At 41.6% G+C, this 18,024-nt stretch overlaps 1 protein-coding gene across 2 annotated transcripts in view; it reads left to right on the top strand.

The window, feature by feature from the left end:
* Positions 1 to 18,024, top strand: part of LOC101043545 (DNA topoisomerase 3-beta-1) — a 270,953-nt gene that overhangs the window by 125,307 nt on the left and 127,622 nt on the right. Inside the window, exon 1 of one of the 2 annotated variants that reach the window (XM_074391009.1) lies at positions 14,725 to 17,683. The exons of the other annotated variant lie outside the window; for it this stretch is intronic. The gene's annotated coding sequence lies outside the window, so the exon portion shown is untranslated. Of the gene's footprint in view, positions 1 to 14,724; positions 17,684 to 18,024 lie in introns of those variants that run through there. 2 annotated transcript variants of the gene reach the window in all.

Genomic DNA, 18,024 nt, shown 5'->3' with positions numbered 1-18,024 from the left:
TGCTCAATTCTATTCTATTTGTCTCTGTGTCTGTCTATCTGTACCACTCAGTTTTGATTGGTATAGCTTTGTAGTATGTTTTTAAATCAGGCAGTGTAAAATCTCCCACACTATTCTTCTCTTACAAGATTATTTTGGGCCGGGTGCGGTGGCTCAAGCCTGTAATCCCAGCACTTTGGGAGGCCGAGGCGGGTGGATCACGAGGTCAAGAGATCGAGACCATCCTGGTCAACATGGTGAAACCCCGTCTCTACTAAAAAAAAAAAAAAAAAAAAAAAAATTATTTTGGCTATTTGGGATTTCATGATATTCTATATAAATTTTAGAATTAATTTTTTTTATTTTGTCACAATGATTATTGGAATTTTGATAGAGATTGAAATGAATCTATAGATTTCCTTTGGTTTTTATTAATATCTTAACAGTATCAAGATTTACAATACATGAACAAAGGCTTGGTTTCCACTTATTTTTTATTCTTTAATTTCATTTAGCAATGTTTTACAGTTTTCCTTGTAAAAGTGTTTCCCCTTCTTGATTCTTAATTATTTTATTTTTTCTGATGCTGTTGTAAATTAAATTGTTAATTTTATTTTGAGTTGTGCCCTTTCTGGTTGTTTTCTGTTTGGTTGTTTGAGTATACAAATATAAGAACCCTTTTTTGTTTAAAAAATATTATTATTGTAGAGACAGGGTTTCATTTCATTGCCCATGCTGGTCTTCAACTGTTCATCCTCACCAATTCTTTCACCTCAGCTTCCCAAGGTGCTGAAATTATAGGTATGAGCCAACAAGCCTAGCCATTAGATGGTTTTATGTGTTGATTTTGTATCCTGAAACGTTACCAAATTTATTGAATAGTTATTTAATTCTAACCGTTTTTTGGTGGGAGTTTTTAATTTGTTTTTTAATTATACTTTAAGTTCTTGGATACATGTGTGCAGATTATGCAGGTTTGTTTCAGAGATACACACATGCCATGGTGGTTTCCTGCTGCTATCCATCCATTATCTGGGTTGTAAGCCCTGCATGCATTAGGCATTTGTCCTAATGCTCTCCCTTTACTTTCTCCCAACTCTCTACAGGCCCTGGTGTGTGATGTTCCTCCCCTGTGTCCATATGTTCTCATTGTTTAACACCCACTTATGAGTGAGAACATGCAGTGTTCAGTATTTTGTTCCAGTGTTACTTTGCTGAGAATGATGGCTTCCAGCTTTATTCATGTCCCTACAAAGAACACAAACTCATTCCTTTTAATGGCTGCATAATATTCCATGTTGTATATATGCCACATTTTCTATATCCAGTCTGTCTTTGATGGTATTTGGGTTGGTTCCACATCTCTGCTTTTGTAAATAGTAATACAATAAACATACATATGCATGTGTCTTTATAGTGGAATGATTTATAATCAATCCTTTGGGTATATACCCAGTAATGAAATTACTGAGCTCAAATCGTATTTCTGGTGTTAGATCCTGAGGTATCGCCACACTGTCGTCCACATTGGTTGAACTAATTTACACTCCCATCAAGAGTGCAAAAGTGTTTCTGTTTCTCCACAGCCTCGCCAGCATCTGTGATTTTCTGACATTTTAATAATCGCCATTCTAACTGGTATGAAATGGTATCTGATTGTGGTTTTGATTTTCATTTCTCTAATGACAAGTGATGATGAGCTATTTTTATATGTTTGTTGACACATAAATGTCTTCTTTTGAGAAGTGTCTGTTCATATCACCCATTTTTTGATGGGGTTGTTTATTTCTTGTACAATTGTTTAAGTTTCTTGTGGATTCTCAATATTAGACCTTGGTGAGATGGGTAGTTTGCAAAAATTTTCTCCCATTCTGTAGGTTGCCTGTTCACTCTGATGATAGTTTCTTTAACCATGCAGAAGTTTTTTAGTTTGATTATATACCATTTATCAATTGTGGCTTTTGTTCAATCACTTTTGGTGTTTTAGTCATGAAGTATTGCCCATGCCTGTCCTGAATGGTATCACCTAGGTTTTCTTCTAGGGTTTTTGTGGTTTGGGTGTTAACATTTAAGTCTTTAATTCATCCTGAGTTAATTTTTGTATAAGGTGTAAGGAAGTGGTCCAGTTTGTGTTTTCTGCCTTTGGCTAGTCAGTTTTCTCAGCACCATTTGTTAAATGGGGAATCCTTTTCCCATTACTTATTTTTGTCACATTTGTCAAAGATCAGATAGTTGTAGGTGTGTGGTGTTAATTCTACAGCCTCTGTTCTAATTGATTCGTCTATGTATCTGTTTTGGTGCAAGTACCGTGCTGTTTTTTGTTATAGTAGCCTGTTAGTGTAGTTTGAGGGTATGCAGCATGAAGCCTCCAGCTTTTTTGGTTCCATATAAAATTTAAGGTAGTTTTTGCTGCTTCTGCAAAGAAAGTCAGTGGTATTTTAATGGGGATAGCATTGAGTCTATAAATTACTTTGAACAATATGATCATTTTTATAATACTGATTCTATCCATGAGAATGGAATGTTTTCCATTTGTTTGTGCCCTCTTTTATTTCCTTCAGCAATAGTTTGTAGTTCTTGAAGAGGTCCTTCCCGTCCCTTGTAAGTTGTATTCCTTAGTATTTTATTTTCTTTGTAGCAAGTGGGAATGAGAGTTCACTTAGAATTTGGCTCTCTGATTGTCTTATTTCTGTTGTGCAGAAATCCTTGTGATTTTTACACATTGATTTTGTATCCTGACACTTTGCTGAATTTGCTTATTAGTTTAAAGAGTTTTGGGGCTGAGATGATTGCGTTTTCTAAGTATATAATCATGTTATCTGCGGAAAGAGACAATTAGACTTCCTACCTTCCTATACAAATACACTTTATTTTTTGTCTTGCCTGATTGCCCTGACCAGAACTTCCAATAATGTGTTGAATAGGAGTGGTGAGAGAGGGTATCCTTGTCTTGTGCTGGTTCTCAAAGGGAATGCTTCCAGCTTTTGCCCATTCAATAATATATTGGCTATAGGTTTGTCATAAATAGCTGTTACGATTTTGAGATACATTCCATCAACAGCTAGTTTATTGAGAGTTTTCAGAAGAAAAAGATGTTGAAATTTATCAAAGGCCTTTTCTGCATTTAGTGAGATAATCTTGTGATTTTAATCTTTGGTTCTGTTTATGTGATGGATTATGTTTGATTTGTGTGTGTTGAACCAGCCTTGCATCCTAGTGATGAAGCTCACTTGATTGTGGTGAATAAGCTTTTTGATGTGCTGCTGGATTCGGTTTGTCAGTATATTACTGAGAATTTTCGCATTGATATTCATCAAGGATACTGACCTGATTTTTTTTGTTGTTGTTATATCTCTGCCATATTTTGATATGAGGATGATGCTGGCCTCATAAAATGATATAGAGAGAAGTCTCTCTTTTTCTATCGCTTGGAATAGATTCGGAAGGAATGCTATCAGCCTCTCTTTGTACCTCTGGTAGAATTTAGCTGTGAATCTGTCTGGTCCTGGGCTTTTTTTTTTTTCTTTGGTGGGTGTGGGGCAATTTTTAAGCTATTAATTATTGCCTTAATTCCTGAACTTGTTATTGGTCTATTCAGGGATTCAACTCCTTTCTGGTTTAATCTTCAGAGGGTGTATGTGTCCTAAAATTTATCCCCTTTTTCTAGATTTTCTATTTTATTTGTATCGAGGTGTTTGGTGTATTCTCTGGTGGTAGTTTCTCTTTCTGTGGGATCAGTGGTGATATCTTGTTTGTCATTTTTTATTGTGTCTATTTGATTCTTCTCTTTATTAGTTGAGCTAGTGATCAATCTATATTAGTAATCTTTTAAAAAACAGCTTCTGGATTCATTGATTTTTTTAAGGGCTCTTTGTGTTTCTATCTTCTTCAGTTGTGCTCTGATCTTGGTTATTTCTTATCTTCTGCTAGTGTTTGAATTTGTTTGCTCTTGCTTCTCTAGTTTTTTAAATTGTGATGTTAGGGTGTCAGTTTTAGATCGTTCTTGCTTTTTGATGTGGGCATTTAGTGCTATAAATTTTCCTCTAAACACTGCGTTAGCAGTATCCCAGAGATTCTGGTACATTGTCTCTTTGTTTTTTCGGTTTTTTTTGTTTGTTTGTTTGTTTGTTTTTTGAGACGGAGTTTCGCTCTTGTTACCCAGGCTGGAGTGCAATGGCGTGATCTCAGCTCACCGCAACCTCCGCCTCCTGGGCTCAGGCAATTCTCCTGCCTCAGCCTCCTAAGTAGCTGGGATTACAGGCACACGCCACCATGCCCAGCTAATTTTTTGCACCTTTAGTAGAGACGGGGTTTCACCATGTTGACCAGGATAGTCTCAATCTCTCGACCTCGTGATTCACCCGCCTCGGCCTCCCAAAGTGCTGGGATTACAGGCTTGAGCCACCGCGCCCGGCCTGTCTCTTCGTTCTTATTGGTTTTAAACAACTTCTTTATCTCTGCCCTAATTTCATTTTTTACCCAGTTGTCATTCAGGAGCAGGTCGTTCCATTTTTGTTCAGTTGTATGGTTTTGAGTGAGTTTCTTAATCCTGAGTGGTAATTGGATTGTACAGTGGTCTGAGAGATTTTTTCTTATAATTTCAATTTTTTTGCATTTGCTGGGTGTTTTACTTCCAATTATGTGGTTGGTTGTAGAATATGTGCTATGTGGCACTGAGAAGAATGTATATTCTCTTAATTTGTGGTGGAGAGTTTTGTAAATATCGAATTAGGTCCACGTGGTCCAGAGCTGAGTATATGTCCTCTCTTATTTCCTTGAGCAGTGATTTGTAGTTCTCCTTGAAGAGGTCCTTGATGTCCCTTGTAAGTTGTATTCCTAGGTATTGTATTATCTTTGTAGGAATTGGCAATGGGAGTTCACTCATGATTTGGCTCTCTGCTTGACTGTTGATAGTATGTGAGAATGCTTGTGATTTTTCACATCGATTTCATATCCTGAGACTTTGCTGAAGTTGCTTATCAGTTTAAGGAGGTTTTGGGATGAAATGATGAGGTTTTCTAAGAATGGAATATCCTTGTTAATTTTCTGTCTCATTGATCTGTATAATATTGTCAGTGGAGTGCTAATGTCTTCCACTATTATTGTCTGGGAGTCTAAGTCTCTTTGTAGGTCTCTAAGAACTTGGTGTTTGAATTTGCGTGCTCCTGTGTTGGGTATGTATGTACTTGGCATAGTTAGTTCTTCTTGTTGCATTGATTCCATTACCATTATGTAATGCCATTCTTTGTATTTTTTATCTTTATTGGTTTATTGTTTGTTTTATCAGAGACTAAGATTGCAACCCATGCTTTCTTTTGCTTTGCATTAACTTGGTCAATGTTTCACCACTGTTTTCTTTTGAGCCTATGTGTGTCTTTACACATGAGATGTGTCTCCTGAATACAGCATACCAAAGGGTCTTGACTCTTTATCCAATTTGTCAGTCTGTGTTTTTAAATTGGAGGCATTTAGCCTATTTAAATTTAAAATTAATATTATTATGTATGAATATGATTCTGTCATGCTGGTCCTAGCTCATTGTTTTTCATATTAGTTGATACAGTATTTTCATAGTGTCATTGGGTTTTCCATTATGGTGTGTTTTTGCAGTGGCTGGAACCAGTTTTTTCTTTCCATATTTAGTGCTTTCTTTAGGAGCTTTTGTGAGGCAGGACTGGTGGTGACAAAATCCCTCCGCATTTGCTTATCTGCATAGGATTTTATTTCTTCTTCACTTATGGAGCTTAGTTGGGCTAGATATGAAATTCTGGTTTGAAAATTCTTTTCTTTAAAAATGTTGACTATTAGCTCCAAGTCTCTGTGGCTGGTAGGGTTTCTGCAGAAACAGTCACTGTTACACTTATGGGCTTCTCACTGTTACACTTACGGGCTTCTCTTTGTAGATGACCTGATCTTTCTCTCTGGCTGCCCTTAACATTTTATCCTTCATTTAAAAATTGGAGAATCTGATGACTATGCATCTTGGGGTTTCTCTTCTCGAGAAGTATCTTAGTGGTGTTCTCTCTATTTCCTGAATTTGAATGTTGGCCTGTCTTGCTGAGTTGGGGAAATTCTCCTGGATAATATTCTGGTGTGTGTTTTCCAGCTTGCTTGCATTCTTCTTGTCACTTTCAGGTACACCAGTGAGTCATAAGTTTGGTCTTTTTTACATAGTCTCATATTTCCTGGAGGCTTTGTTTATTTCTTTTCATTGTTTTTTCTTATCTTGTCTTCACACCTATTTCAGTAAGTTTATCTTCACTCTCTGATACACTTTCTTCCACTTGATTAATTTGGCTATTGATACTTTTGTATTCTTTACAAAGATTTTGTGCTGTGTTTTTGAGCTGCATCAGATCATTTATGTTCCTGTCTATACTAATTATTCCAATTAGCAGTTCCTTTAAACTACCAATGCAGGTTTTTAACTTCCCTGCATTGGGTTGGAACATGCTTCCTTAGCTCAGAAATGTATGTTATTTTGGTAAGCATTTTATGATTTTTCTACATATTAGATTATGTTGCCTGAAAACAGAGATCATTTTACTTTTTGATTGCTAGTTTCTGTTCTCTTTATTCTTCTTGGCTAACTGTTCTGAGTAGGTCTTTCCATACTATTTGGAAAATAAGTGGTGAAAGTGTGCATCCTTGCTTTGTTCCTGAAATTACAGAAAATATCTTCAGTTCTTCAGATTGCATATGATGTTAACTGAGGGAGTGTCATAGAAGCGTTTTACTCTGCTAAGGTAGTTTCCCTTTAGTTACAATTCATTGAGTGTTTTTGTCATGAAAGGGTGTGGGATTTTGTAAAATAATTCTTCTGTAGCCACAGTCTTAGTGCTTTGCATCTTGAAGAGCCAATCTGCTCTACAGCCACCCATTACCTCTGCCACTATATGCGTTGTTTAGAGAGAAAGGAAAACCTTGTGTCCTTCAGGGGACAGTGGCTACTCTGCCAGAGCCACAGCAGTAGTCACCTGTGTGAGAGGGTTGGGGAGCAGAAGAGGCCCTCATGGATACACCTGTGGACTCTGCTTGAATCCATAGTAGCTCTTACTGCTCTATAGATGTGGACTGGGATGATGCTCGCCCACCACCCTGGATTCAGACGTTGGCAAGGGTTCATGGACAAAGGGGAATAGACCAGAATCAGAAGCAATAGAGGAAGAGGACTAGGCTCAGGCTCCTATGGATAATATGGGGTGACAGTTACAGGGACTCACCCCATTTGTCCCACAGTTTGTGTGTGTTGATGAGTCTTTCAAGAAAGCCAGTTTTTCTTCTCACTCTGGCCACCTCCAGCTGATAAACCCTCTTTTAGGTTAATTAGATTTGGATGGCCCCAGAGTTTCCATTAATGAGCTTCAATATGAAGAAAAGGGTGTGGAATGACTGCTTCATCCACATGAGCCCTCTTCCCTTGTCTCCCATGCCTTTAATGGATCTCTGTCCTGACGGTCACATGAACACATTTTTCAGGTGGGGTGAAGAAGGTCAGGCTAGCTGCATCTAGTTTCCTGTGAGAATGCAGCTGCTGAGCACAGTGAACGGTGAGCAGATGACGCAGGGTCACATCAGGGGCTGGCTTCTTAGCTATGGTCACCTGCAGACCCCCCAGAGATAAGCCCACAGCATCCAGTGCTGTCCCAGGCCCAGACACACTGAGTCTTTCAGTTTCTCTCTGCCTTTCTGTATTTCTTCCACTCCAAAAGAGACCGCTGTAAGGGTCCTTGTGAATGTGCGTCTGTACTTACTGCTGATCACAGAACTCCTGAATCATGACATAACTGCCTGCCCACTCTGCCATTTGTAGTAAAGTCCTGGGATCTTGAACCTGCTTAAGGGGTTCCCTGATAGACATCAGAGCAGGGAGTCCAACTTGATTAAGGGGAACCCGCCAGGAATGAAGGGCTGTGCCCAGAGCTACCTGTTTCTTCCCCACTCAAGAGTATGGCCCATTTCCAGGCTCCAAATTTATCTCTGGAAATTTATCTCTCTCTGCTCTAAGACTTGGTGTCTCCTCTGCTGTCAGCTCACCAGCCTTCAGCATCAAATGAACCTGAAGCTGGTCTCTCAGTAAACATAGGCAGAGCCAGGCTGAGCTCTTCTGTCTCTCACATGCTATTTATGCATCCATGGCTGAATCCCCTCTGCGTGGGGACTGAGGGGCTTCATGCATCTGGTTGTGACAGAACATGAGATTCCTTGTCCAGAGCTCAAACTGAATCAACCCGTGGGGACGTCCTAAATCTGCAGATTGAAGAATAATAGAAAGAATAATTATGGAAGTGAGTAGGCATCATTTCCTGGGAATTACATCACGTGGATTTAGTGCAAACTAATGTGCTTACTTGAGAGTCCCTGTGTTAAAGCAACTCTGTCTTTGAGGTTAAAGCCCCTAGACCCAGCATCAGTAAGGGAGGCTGGACCCAGCTTTGCCTCTTCCAGGTTGTCACACTGTGTAAGGTTTCCACGTACAATAAGGGGCACCCAGTTATGTTTATATTTAAATAAACAATATTGCCTTGGAGATAGAGATACTGTCTTTTTCTTTTTTTGACTCAGATTCTTACTCTGTTACCCCACCTGGAGTGCAGTGGCCGAGTCTCAGCTCACTGCAACCTACGCCTCTTGGGCACAAGTGATTGTCATGCATCAGTCTTCTGAGTAACCAGAATTACAGGAATATGCCATGAGGCCCAGATAATTTTTGCAGTTTTAGGATATGCAAAGGTGCACTACGTTGGTCAGACTTGTCTCAAACTCCTGGCCTTAAGCAATGCAACAGCCTCAGCCTCCCAAAGTGCAGGGATGAAGGTGTGAGCCACCGCACCTAGCCTACATATTGATTCATTTTTTTTTTTTTTTTTTTTTTGAGACGAAGTTTCGCTCTTGTTACCCAGGCTGGAGTGCAATGGCGCGATCTCGGCTCACCGCAACCTCCGCCTCCTGGGTTCAGGCAATTCTCCTGCCTCAGCCTCCTGAGTAGCTGGGATTACAGGCATGAGCCACCATGCCCAGCTAATTTTTTGTATTTTTAGTAGAGACGGGGTTTCACCACGTTGACCAGGATGGTCTCGATCTGTCAACGTTGTGATCCACCCGCCTCAGCCTCCCAAAGTGCTGGGATTACAGGCTTGAGCCACCGCGCCCAGCCATATTGATTCTTAATCATTGTTTTACTAAATTTACATTTCACTGACCTCTAGAGTTTATGTTGATAAATTAGAACCCTACCTTCAGGCCACAAACACTTCCTCTCCAATCAGGGCCCATTGCCTGAAAGGAATAGTAGAGTTTCTGTCAGGATTAAATGAAGTCACAGTCTCAGGAATTAAAGGGTTGTTTGTCAATAGTAAGGTTGTACATGTACTAAAAGAAACATAATGTGGTTGCCCAAAGAGACGCAGACAGACCCCCGTGTTTCTACACACAGACCCTGGCTGGGAGGGAACAGAAATATCAGCATCCTCGGTCACTTCTGCTGAGAGAAGCCAACAGGCCCGGAGACAGGATGGAGGAGGGGGAGGTGCTTTCATAGTTCTCGGGTGCCATCTTGTTTGTGTATTACCCATTCAAAATCAGGAGGATAAAACAAAATTGTCCAGCACTGGTGAGAGGTGAGTAAGTAACAGCGTAAGATGCAGGCAGGGCTGCATGTCACTGGAGAGAGAAGGTGAACTGCCTGCAGGGCTCGATGCTGTTAGAGTCCTCAGAAAATCTACTGATTTTTTAAAAATCAGAAAAAAGGAATATAATCTATCCCAGATGATGCATATGTGTCTATACAATCGTAAAAATAGCCATGAAAGGCAAAATGACCCAGAAACCCTCAAAGGTACTAATGAGCCCTTTATGGGATGAGATGCAATTCAGCAACAACAGGGAGAATCTCAGAAGTGTGCAGAGTGAAAGAAGCCTGAACAAACGGGAAGATAATGTTTGATAACGCTAACATTCCCCAACATGAAAACCAAGCAGTAGTGATAGAGGAAGATCTGTGGCTTCCCGGGATGCTTTAGGGGAGAGAGGGAGATGGCAAAGGGTGAGGAGGAGCTGCTGGGGTTGGACACAGGTTGCATAGCTGGTGGTGGTGATGTTGTCAGGGATCCAGATAGATCTGAAAATGGGTGTAATAGTATAATGTAAACATTGGTGGTTTATTATATGTACATTATTCCTTCTTGGAAAGAATTTTATTAAAAAGAATAGGCTAAGGAGGAAAGAAGCAAAGGAATTCACTCTGAGGAGAAAGGAGAGAGCCACCAGTCCGGGGACTTCTGGACATCAGGAAATAAGCATGATGCAGACACGGGTTCCACATAAGAGGTGGGTCTGAGGTGACACAGCTGGAACAGCAGCATCATCCCAGGACTTCAGTGCAGAAACCGTGTCCCAAGGTACAGGGAACAGAACGTTTTCTTCCTAGGCCTTGTTCCTAGGAAGGAGGTGCTGTGTCTGATTCTCAGAACACAAGAAAAGAGAAGTGTCTACTCCCAGGCAGGGCTCTGGATGCCTGGACCATGGAGGAAGCAGTAGCAGCAAAAGCCACAGGCCATGACTGAGCAGCCGCTGTTGAGCGCTCACCCTCCTGGCAGAGGAGAAATGGGGTTCTTGTCTCACTTCCCCCTGGACCTGGAGCACTGTGTGAGCATTCAGGTTGCTGTCATATGACTGGCAATAATAATCAGCCTCATCTGCAGACTGGAGTCCAGTGATGGTCAGGGAGGCTGAGTTGCCGGACGTGGAGCCAGAGAATTGGTCAGAAACCCCTGAGGGTCGCTGATTACTGTCATAGATGAGAAGTTTGGGGGCCGTTCCTGGGAGCTGCTGGTACCAGTTTACATAGCTACTTCCAATGTTGGAGCTGCTTCCAGAACAGGAGATGGTGACCCTCTGCCCAGGGTTCCCAGACACTGAGGGTGGCTGAGTCAGCACAGACTGGGCCCAGCATCCTGGAAGTGGGAGACACACAGGCATCATCATTCTGGGTGTAGAGACAAGAGGAGAAAGCAAGAATCCATAGGCTTCCCAGGGCCCCTCCCCTGGACCCCATCCAGTCACCTGTGCAGTGAGCCAGGACAGTGAGGAGGAGAGGAGCCCAGGCCATGCTGGAGATTGTCCTGAGTGCCGCCTTCCGTGCCCACAGCTGAAGCAGAGCTTCCCCAAATGTCTCCCTGCCCCTCTTCATATCTGAGAGTGGGAGGGTCCATCCATGCAAATCAGAACCCCAGCTTTCTAATCCCTCCCTGGGCCCTACGTAAGGTCCCTATGCCTGAGGATGTCAGGGAGTGGCAGGGGTGGGGTATTGTGGTCCTAAGGGGTGGGGAGGACCCAGCTGTGAGCACTGAGAAGAGGAACCAGGCAGGGCAGGTGGCTGGTTCTGCTCTAATCACCCCCAGTCTTCTCAGGAATGGTTCTCAAGCGCCTCCTGGTGTCCAGACCAAAACAAACCATTTACAAGGTGACCAGAGCCTCTCAGAGACACTGCTGCCTCCCTGCTGTTCTGTTCTCTGTCCCCTCTCTGTGTCAGGCCAGGTGGTGCCTGTATCCTCTCCCTGTGACCTCAGGACTGTCCTCATACTTTACTGGGCCCCTCAGAGGCAAATCTGTCCGTGGAGCTCTCACTGTTTATTGTAGAGGACTCAGGTGGTGACGACACAACATCCTCATAGGTCAGAATCAAACCCAGAGCAGGGACTGACCTTCATGAACTCACTTCCAACATCGGGACGCTACTGATAGCGTCCTTTGATGCACATAAGTTTTACAATTTGATGAAATCCAATTAATCTGTATTCTCCTTTTTCTGGTTTTCCTGTGCTTTTGGCGTTAAATCCAAAAAAGTATTTCCAAAACCTATGTTGTGAAACTTCTTCCTAGTGTTTTTTATTAAGATTTTTATAGTTGTAGCTTTTCTATTGGGTCGTTTATCCATTTCCAGATTCCATGTGGATATACAGTTCTCTCAAAAACATTTTTTGCAGTCTGTTTTCTCCCTACTGAATGATGTTGGCACCCCAGTTTAAAATCATTTGACCGTATAACTGAGAGATTATTTATGCTCAATTCTATTCTATTTGTCTCTGTGTCTGTCTATCTGTACCACTCAGTTTTGATTGGTATAGCTTTGTAGTATGTTTTGAAATCAGGCAGTGTAAAATCTCCCACACTATTCTTCTCTTACAAGATTATTTTGACTATTTGGGATTTCATGATATTCTATATAAATTTTAGAATTAATTTTTTTTACTTTGCCACAATGATTATTGGAATTTTGATAGAGATTGAAATGAATCTATAGATTTCTTTTGGTTTTTATTAATATCTTAACAGTATCAAGATTTCCAATACATGAACAAAGGCTTGCTTTCCCCTTATTTTTTATTCTTTAATTTCATTTAGCAATGTTTTATAGTTTTCCTTGTAATAATGTTTCCCCTTCTTGATTCTTAATTATTTTATTTTCTCTGATGCTGTTGTAAATTGAATTGTTAATTTTATTTTGAGTTGTGCCCTTCCTGGTTGTTTTCTGTTTGGTTGTTTGAGTATACAAATATAAGAACCCTTTTTTGTTTAAAAAATATTATTATTGTAGAGACAGGGTTTCATTTCATTGCCCATGCTGGTCTTGAACTGTTCATCCTCACCAATTCTTTCACCTCAGCTTCCCAAAGTGCTGAAATTATAGGTATGAGCCAACAAGCCTAGCCATTAGATGGTTTTATGTGTTGATTTTGTATCCTGAAACATTACCAAATTTATTGAATAGTTATTTAATTCTAACCGTTTTTTGGTGGGAGTTTTTAATTTGTTTTTTAATTATACTTTAAGTTCTTGGATACATGTGTGCAGATTATGCAGGTTTGTTTCAGAGATACACACGTGGCATGGTGGTTTCCTGCTGCTATCCATCCATTATCTGGGTTGTAAGCCCTGCATGCATTAGGCATTTGTCCTAATACTCTCCCTTTACTTGCTCCCAGCTCTCTACAGGCCCTGGTGTGTGATGTTCCTCCCCTGTGTCCATATGTTCTCATTTTTTAACTCCCACTTATGAGTGAGAATATGCAGTGTTCAGTATTTTGTTCCAGTGTTACTTTGCCGAGAATGATGGCTTCCAGCTTTATTCATGTCCCTACAAAGAACATGAACTCATTCCTTTTAATGGCTGCATAATATTCCATGTTGTATATATGCCACATTTTCTATATCCAGTCTGTCTTTGATGGCATTTGGGTTGGTTCCACATCTCTGCTTTTGTAAATAGTAATACAATAAACATACATATGCATGTGTCATGTGGTTGATTTTAGAATATGTGCTATGTGGCACTGAGAAGAATGTATATTCTCTTAATTTGTGGTGGAGAGTTTTGTAAATATCTAATTAGGTCCACGTGGTCCAGAGCTGAGTATATGTCCTCTCTTATTTCCTTGAGCAGTGATTTGTAGTTCTCCTTGAAGAGGTCCTTCATGTCCCTTGTAAGTTGTATTCCTAGGTATTTTATTATCTTTGTAGGAATTGGCAATGGGAGTTCACTCATGATTTGGCTCTCTGCTTTTTTATTGCTGGTATGTGAGAATGCTTGTGATTTTTCACATTTATTTCATATCCTGAGACTTTGCTGAAGTTGCTTATCAGTTTAAGGAGGTTTTGGGATGAGATGATGGGGTTTTCTAAGAATGGGATATCCTTGTTAATTTCTGTCTCATTGATCTGTATAATATTGACAGTGGAGTGCTAATGTCTTCCACTATTATTGTCTGGGAGTCTAAGTCTCTTTGTAGGTCTCTAAGAACTTGGTTTTTGAATCTGCGTGCTCCTGTATTGGGTATGTATGTACTTAGCATAGTTAGTTCTTCTTGTTGCATTGATTCCATTACCATTATGTAATGCCATTTTTTTGTATTTTTTATCTTTATTGGTTTATTGTTTGTTTTATCAGAGACTAAGATTGCAACCCATGCTTTCTTTTGCTTTGCATTAAGTTGGTCAGTATTTCACCACTGTTTTTAACACTTTTGAGCCTATGTGTGTCTTTACACATGAGATGTGTCTCCTGAATACAGTACACCAAAGGGTCCTGACTCTTTATCCAATTTGTCAGTCTGTGTTTTTAAATTGGAGGCATTTAGCCTATTTAAATTTAAAATTAATATTGTTATATATGAATTTGATTCTGTCATGATGATGCTAGCTGGTTATTTTTCATATTAGTTGATACAGTATTTTCATAGTGTCATTGGGTTTTCCATTATGGTGTGTTTTTGCAGTGGCTGGAACCAGTTTTTCTTTCCATATTTAGTGCTTTCTTCAGGAGCTTTTGTAAGGCAGGACTGGTGGTGACAAAATCCCTCCGCATTTGCTTATCTACATAGGATTTTATTTCTTCTTCACTTATGGAGCTTAGTTGGGCTAGATATGAAATTCTGGTTTGAAAATTCTTTTCTTTAAAAATGTTGAGGGCCGGGCGCGGTGGCTCAAGCCTGTAATCCCAGCACTTTGGGAGGCCGAAGCGGGTGAATCACGAGGTCGAGAGATCGAGACTATCCTCGTCAACATGGTGAAACCCCGTCTCTACTAAAATTACAAAAAATTAGCTGGGCATGGTGCCGTGTGCCTGTAATCCCAGCTACTCAGGAGGCTGAGACAGGAGAATTGCCTGAACCCAGGAGGCAGAGGTTGCGGTGAGCCAAGATCGTGCCATTGCACTCCAGCCTGGGTAAGAAGTGTGAACTCCGTCTCAAAAAAAAAAAAAAAGAAAAAAAAATGTTGAATATTAGCTCCAAGTCTCTGTGGCTGGTAGGGTTTCTGCAGAAGCAGTCACTGTTACACTTCTCTTTGTAGATAACCTGATCTTTCTCTCTGGCTGCCCTTAACATTTTTGCCTTCATTTGAAACTTGAAGAATCTGACGACTATGCATCTTGGGGTTTCTCTTCGCAAGAAGTATCTTAGTGGTGTTCTCTCTATTTCCTGAATTTGAATGTTGTCCTGTCTTGCTGAGTTGGGGAAATTCTCCTGGATAATATTCTGATGTGTGTTTTCCAGCTTGCTTGCATTCTTCTTGTCATTTTCAGGTACACCAGTGAGTCATAAGTTTGGTCTTTTTTACATAGTCTCATATTTCCTGGAGGCTTTGTTTATTTCTTTTCATTGTTTTTTCTCTTATCTTGTCTTCACACCTATTTCAGTAAGTTTATCTTCACTCTCTGATACACTTTCTTCCACTTGATTAATTTGGCTATTGATAGTTTTGTATTCTTTACAACGATTTTGTGCTGTGTTTTTGAGCTGCATCAGATCATTTATGTTCCTGTCTATACTAATTATTCCAATTAGCAGTTCCTTTAAACTACCAATGCAGGTTTTTAACTTCCCTGCATTGGGTTGGAACATGCTTCCTTAGCTCAGAAATGTATGTTATTTTGGTAAGCATTTTATGATTTTTCTACATACTAGATTATGTTGTCTGAAAACAGAGATCATTTTACTTTTTGATTGTTAGTTTCTGTTCTCTTTATTCTTCTTGGCTAACTGTTCTGAGTAGGTCTTTCCATACTATTTGGAAAATAAGTGGTGAAAGTGTGCATCCTTGCTTTGTTCCTGAAATTACAGAAAATATCTTCAGTTCTTCAGATTGTATATGATGTTAACTGAGGGAGTGTCATAGAAGTGCTTTACTCTGCTAAGGTAGTTTCCTTTTAGTTACAATTCATTGAGTGTTTTTATCATGAAAGGGTGTGAGATTTTGTAAAATAATTCTTCTGTAGCCACAGTCTTACTGCTTTGCATCTTGAAGAGCCAATCTGCTCTACACCCACCCATACCTCCACCACTATATGCGTTGTTTAGAGAGAAAGGAAAACCTTGTGTCCTTCAGGGTACAGGGGCTACTCTGCCAGAGCCACAGCAGTAGTCACCTGTGTGAGAGGGTTGGGGAGCAGAAGAGGCCCTCATGGATACACCTGTGGACTCTGCTTGAATCCATAGTAGCTGTTACTGCTCTATAGATGTGGACTGGGATGATGCTCGCCTACCACCCTGGATTCAGACATAGGCAAGGGTTCATGGACAAAGGGGAATAGACCAGAATCAGAAGCAATAGGGTAAGAGGACTAGGCTCAGGCTCCTGTGGATAATATGGGGTGACAGTTACAGGGACTCACCCCATTTGTCCCACAGTTTGTGTGTGTTGAAGAGTCTTTCAAGAAAGCCAGTTTTTCTTCTCACTCTGGCCACCTCCAGCTGATAAACCCTCTTTTAGGTTAATTAGATTTGGATGGCCCCAGAGTTTCCATTAGTGATCTTTAATTTGAAGAAAAGGGTGTGGAATGACTCCTTGATCCACATCAGCCCTCTTCCCTTGTCTCCCATGCCTTTAAAGGATCTCTGTCCTGACGGTCACATGAACACATTTTCCAGGTGGGGTGAAGAAGGTCAGGCTAGCTGCACCTAGTTTCCTGTGAGAATGTAGCTGCTGAGCACAGTGAACGGTGAGCAGATGACACAGGGTCACATCAGGGGCTGGCTTCTTAGCTATGGTCACCAGCAGACCCCCCAGAGATAAGCCCACAGCATCGAGTGCTGTCCTAGGCCCTGCTGCACTCCAGGGTCCAGGAAGAGATGATTTGGTGAAATCACACAGGAAGAAAGAATAAAAGACTATAGGAGAACCAAGGGAAATCAGCCTGACGTGAAGATTCCTGGGTTCAGGTGATATTCATAATCCCATAGTTCTTAGAGGCTTTGTTCTTTTTTTTTCACTTTTTTCTGAAATCTTACCTTCCCATTTTATTTAATTCATTTGATCTTCTATCTCTGATATCCTTTCTTCTTGATCGATTCGGCTGCTGAAACTTGCGTATAGGTATGAAGTACCCGTGCCGTGTTTTTCAGCTCCATCAAGTCGTTTATGTTCTTCTCTAAGCTGGTTATTCTAGTTAGCGTTGCATCTAATCTTTTTTCAAGGTTCTCAGTTTCTTTGCGTTGGATTAGAATATGGTCTTTTAACTCAGAGAAGTTTATTATTACCCACCTTCTGAAGCCTGCTTCTGTCAATCGTCAGATTCATCCTCTCTTTTTTTGTTCCCTTGATGGTGAGGAGTTGTGATCTCTGGGAGGAGAAGAGATGTTCTGTTCTTTGGTGGTTTTATCCTTTTTGTGCTTGTTTTTTTCCCCATCTTCGTGGATTTGTCTCCCTTTGATCTTTGAAGTTGGTGATTTCAGGAGGAGTCTGAGTGGCCGTTTTTTTCTGCTGCGGTCGGAGCTGTATCGTTTCTGGCCTGCAGAGGGCGCCGCCGGGCTCTCGGGTCGGTCAGGGGCCGGGTGGGTGGTCCTTCCCTGGAGTCTGTCTGCAGGTGAGAGCGGCCCCGCCTTCCCCATGGCGTCTCTCCTCCCCCAGCTGGATCCTCCTGGATGGGGTCGAGCTGCTGTATTTGCTGCCCAGCTCTCTAGCCAGGGCTTCAGTGTGAGTTCTGCGGAGGTGGGGCCGGCCAGGCCTTCTGGTCTGTGTCCCTGCTTCCAACTCGGCCTCCCTCTGTGGGACGGGCTGTCCCCTGGCGTTGGTCCACACTCCGCCCAGGTCCCTGTGACAACTTGCCATGCCCAGCGGCAGCTGCTGCTCGGATTTGCATCGACGGCCCGCGGCGCCCAAGCGTCGGGCAGGGCTCTCGTCCACCATGGGTTGCAGGAGGGATGAGGTAAGCACAGGATCCGATTTGGAGCACGGAGGGGGTTAAGTCCCCGACCCTCCAAGCCAGCTGCACGTTTCAGGTGGGGACGCGACCCCACCCAACCCCCACCCCCACCCCCCGTCTTGATTTGCCCCCCTGGGCGGCTCTCGCCCTGTGGCTCCTTCCCTGGGCCTATTTTCAGAGTCTTATCAGTCCCTCCTTTGGAATCCTGAAGTCCTCTAGCCCTCTGCGCCTCGTTTGCTGGGGGCTACATTCCTGTGTCGGCTTCTCCGGGTCATCTTGGCGCCCCGCTACTGATAGTGTCCTTTGATGCACGTAAGTTTTACAATTTGATGAAATCCAATTAA

This window comes from Saimiri boliviensis, chromosome 21, assembly GCF_048565385.1.
Source record: "Saimiri boliviensis isolate mSaiBol1 chromosome 21, mSaiBol1.pri, whole genome shotgun sequence".
Lineage (NCBI taxonomy): Eukaryota > Metazoa > Chordata > Mammalia > Primates > Cebidae > Saimiri > Saimiri boliviensis.
This window is presented reverse-complemented; position numbering and strand designations above follow the sequence as displayed.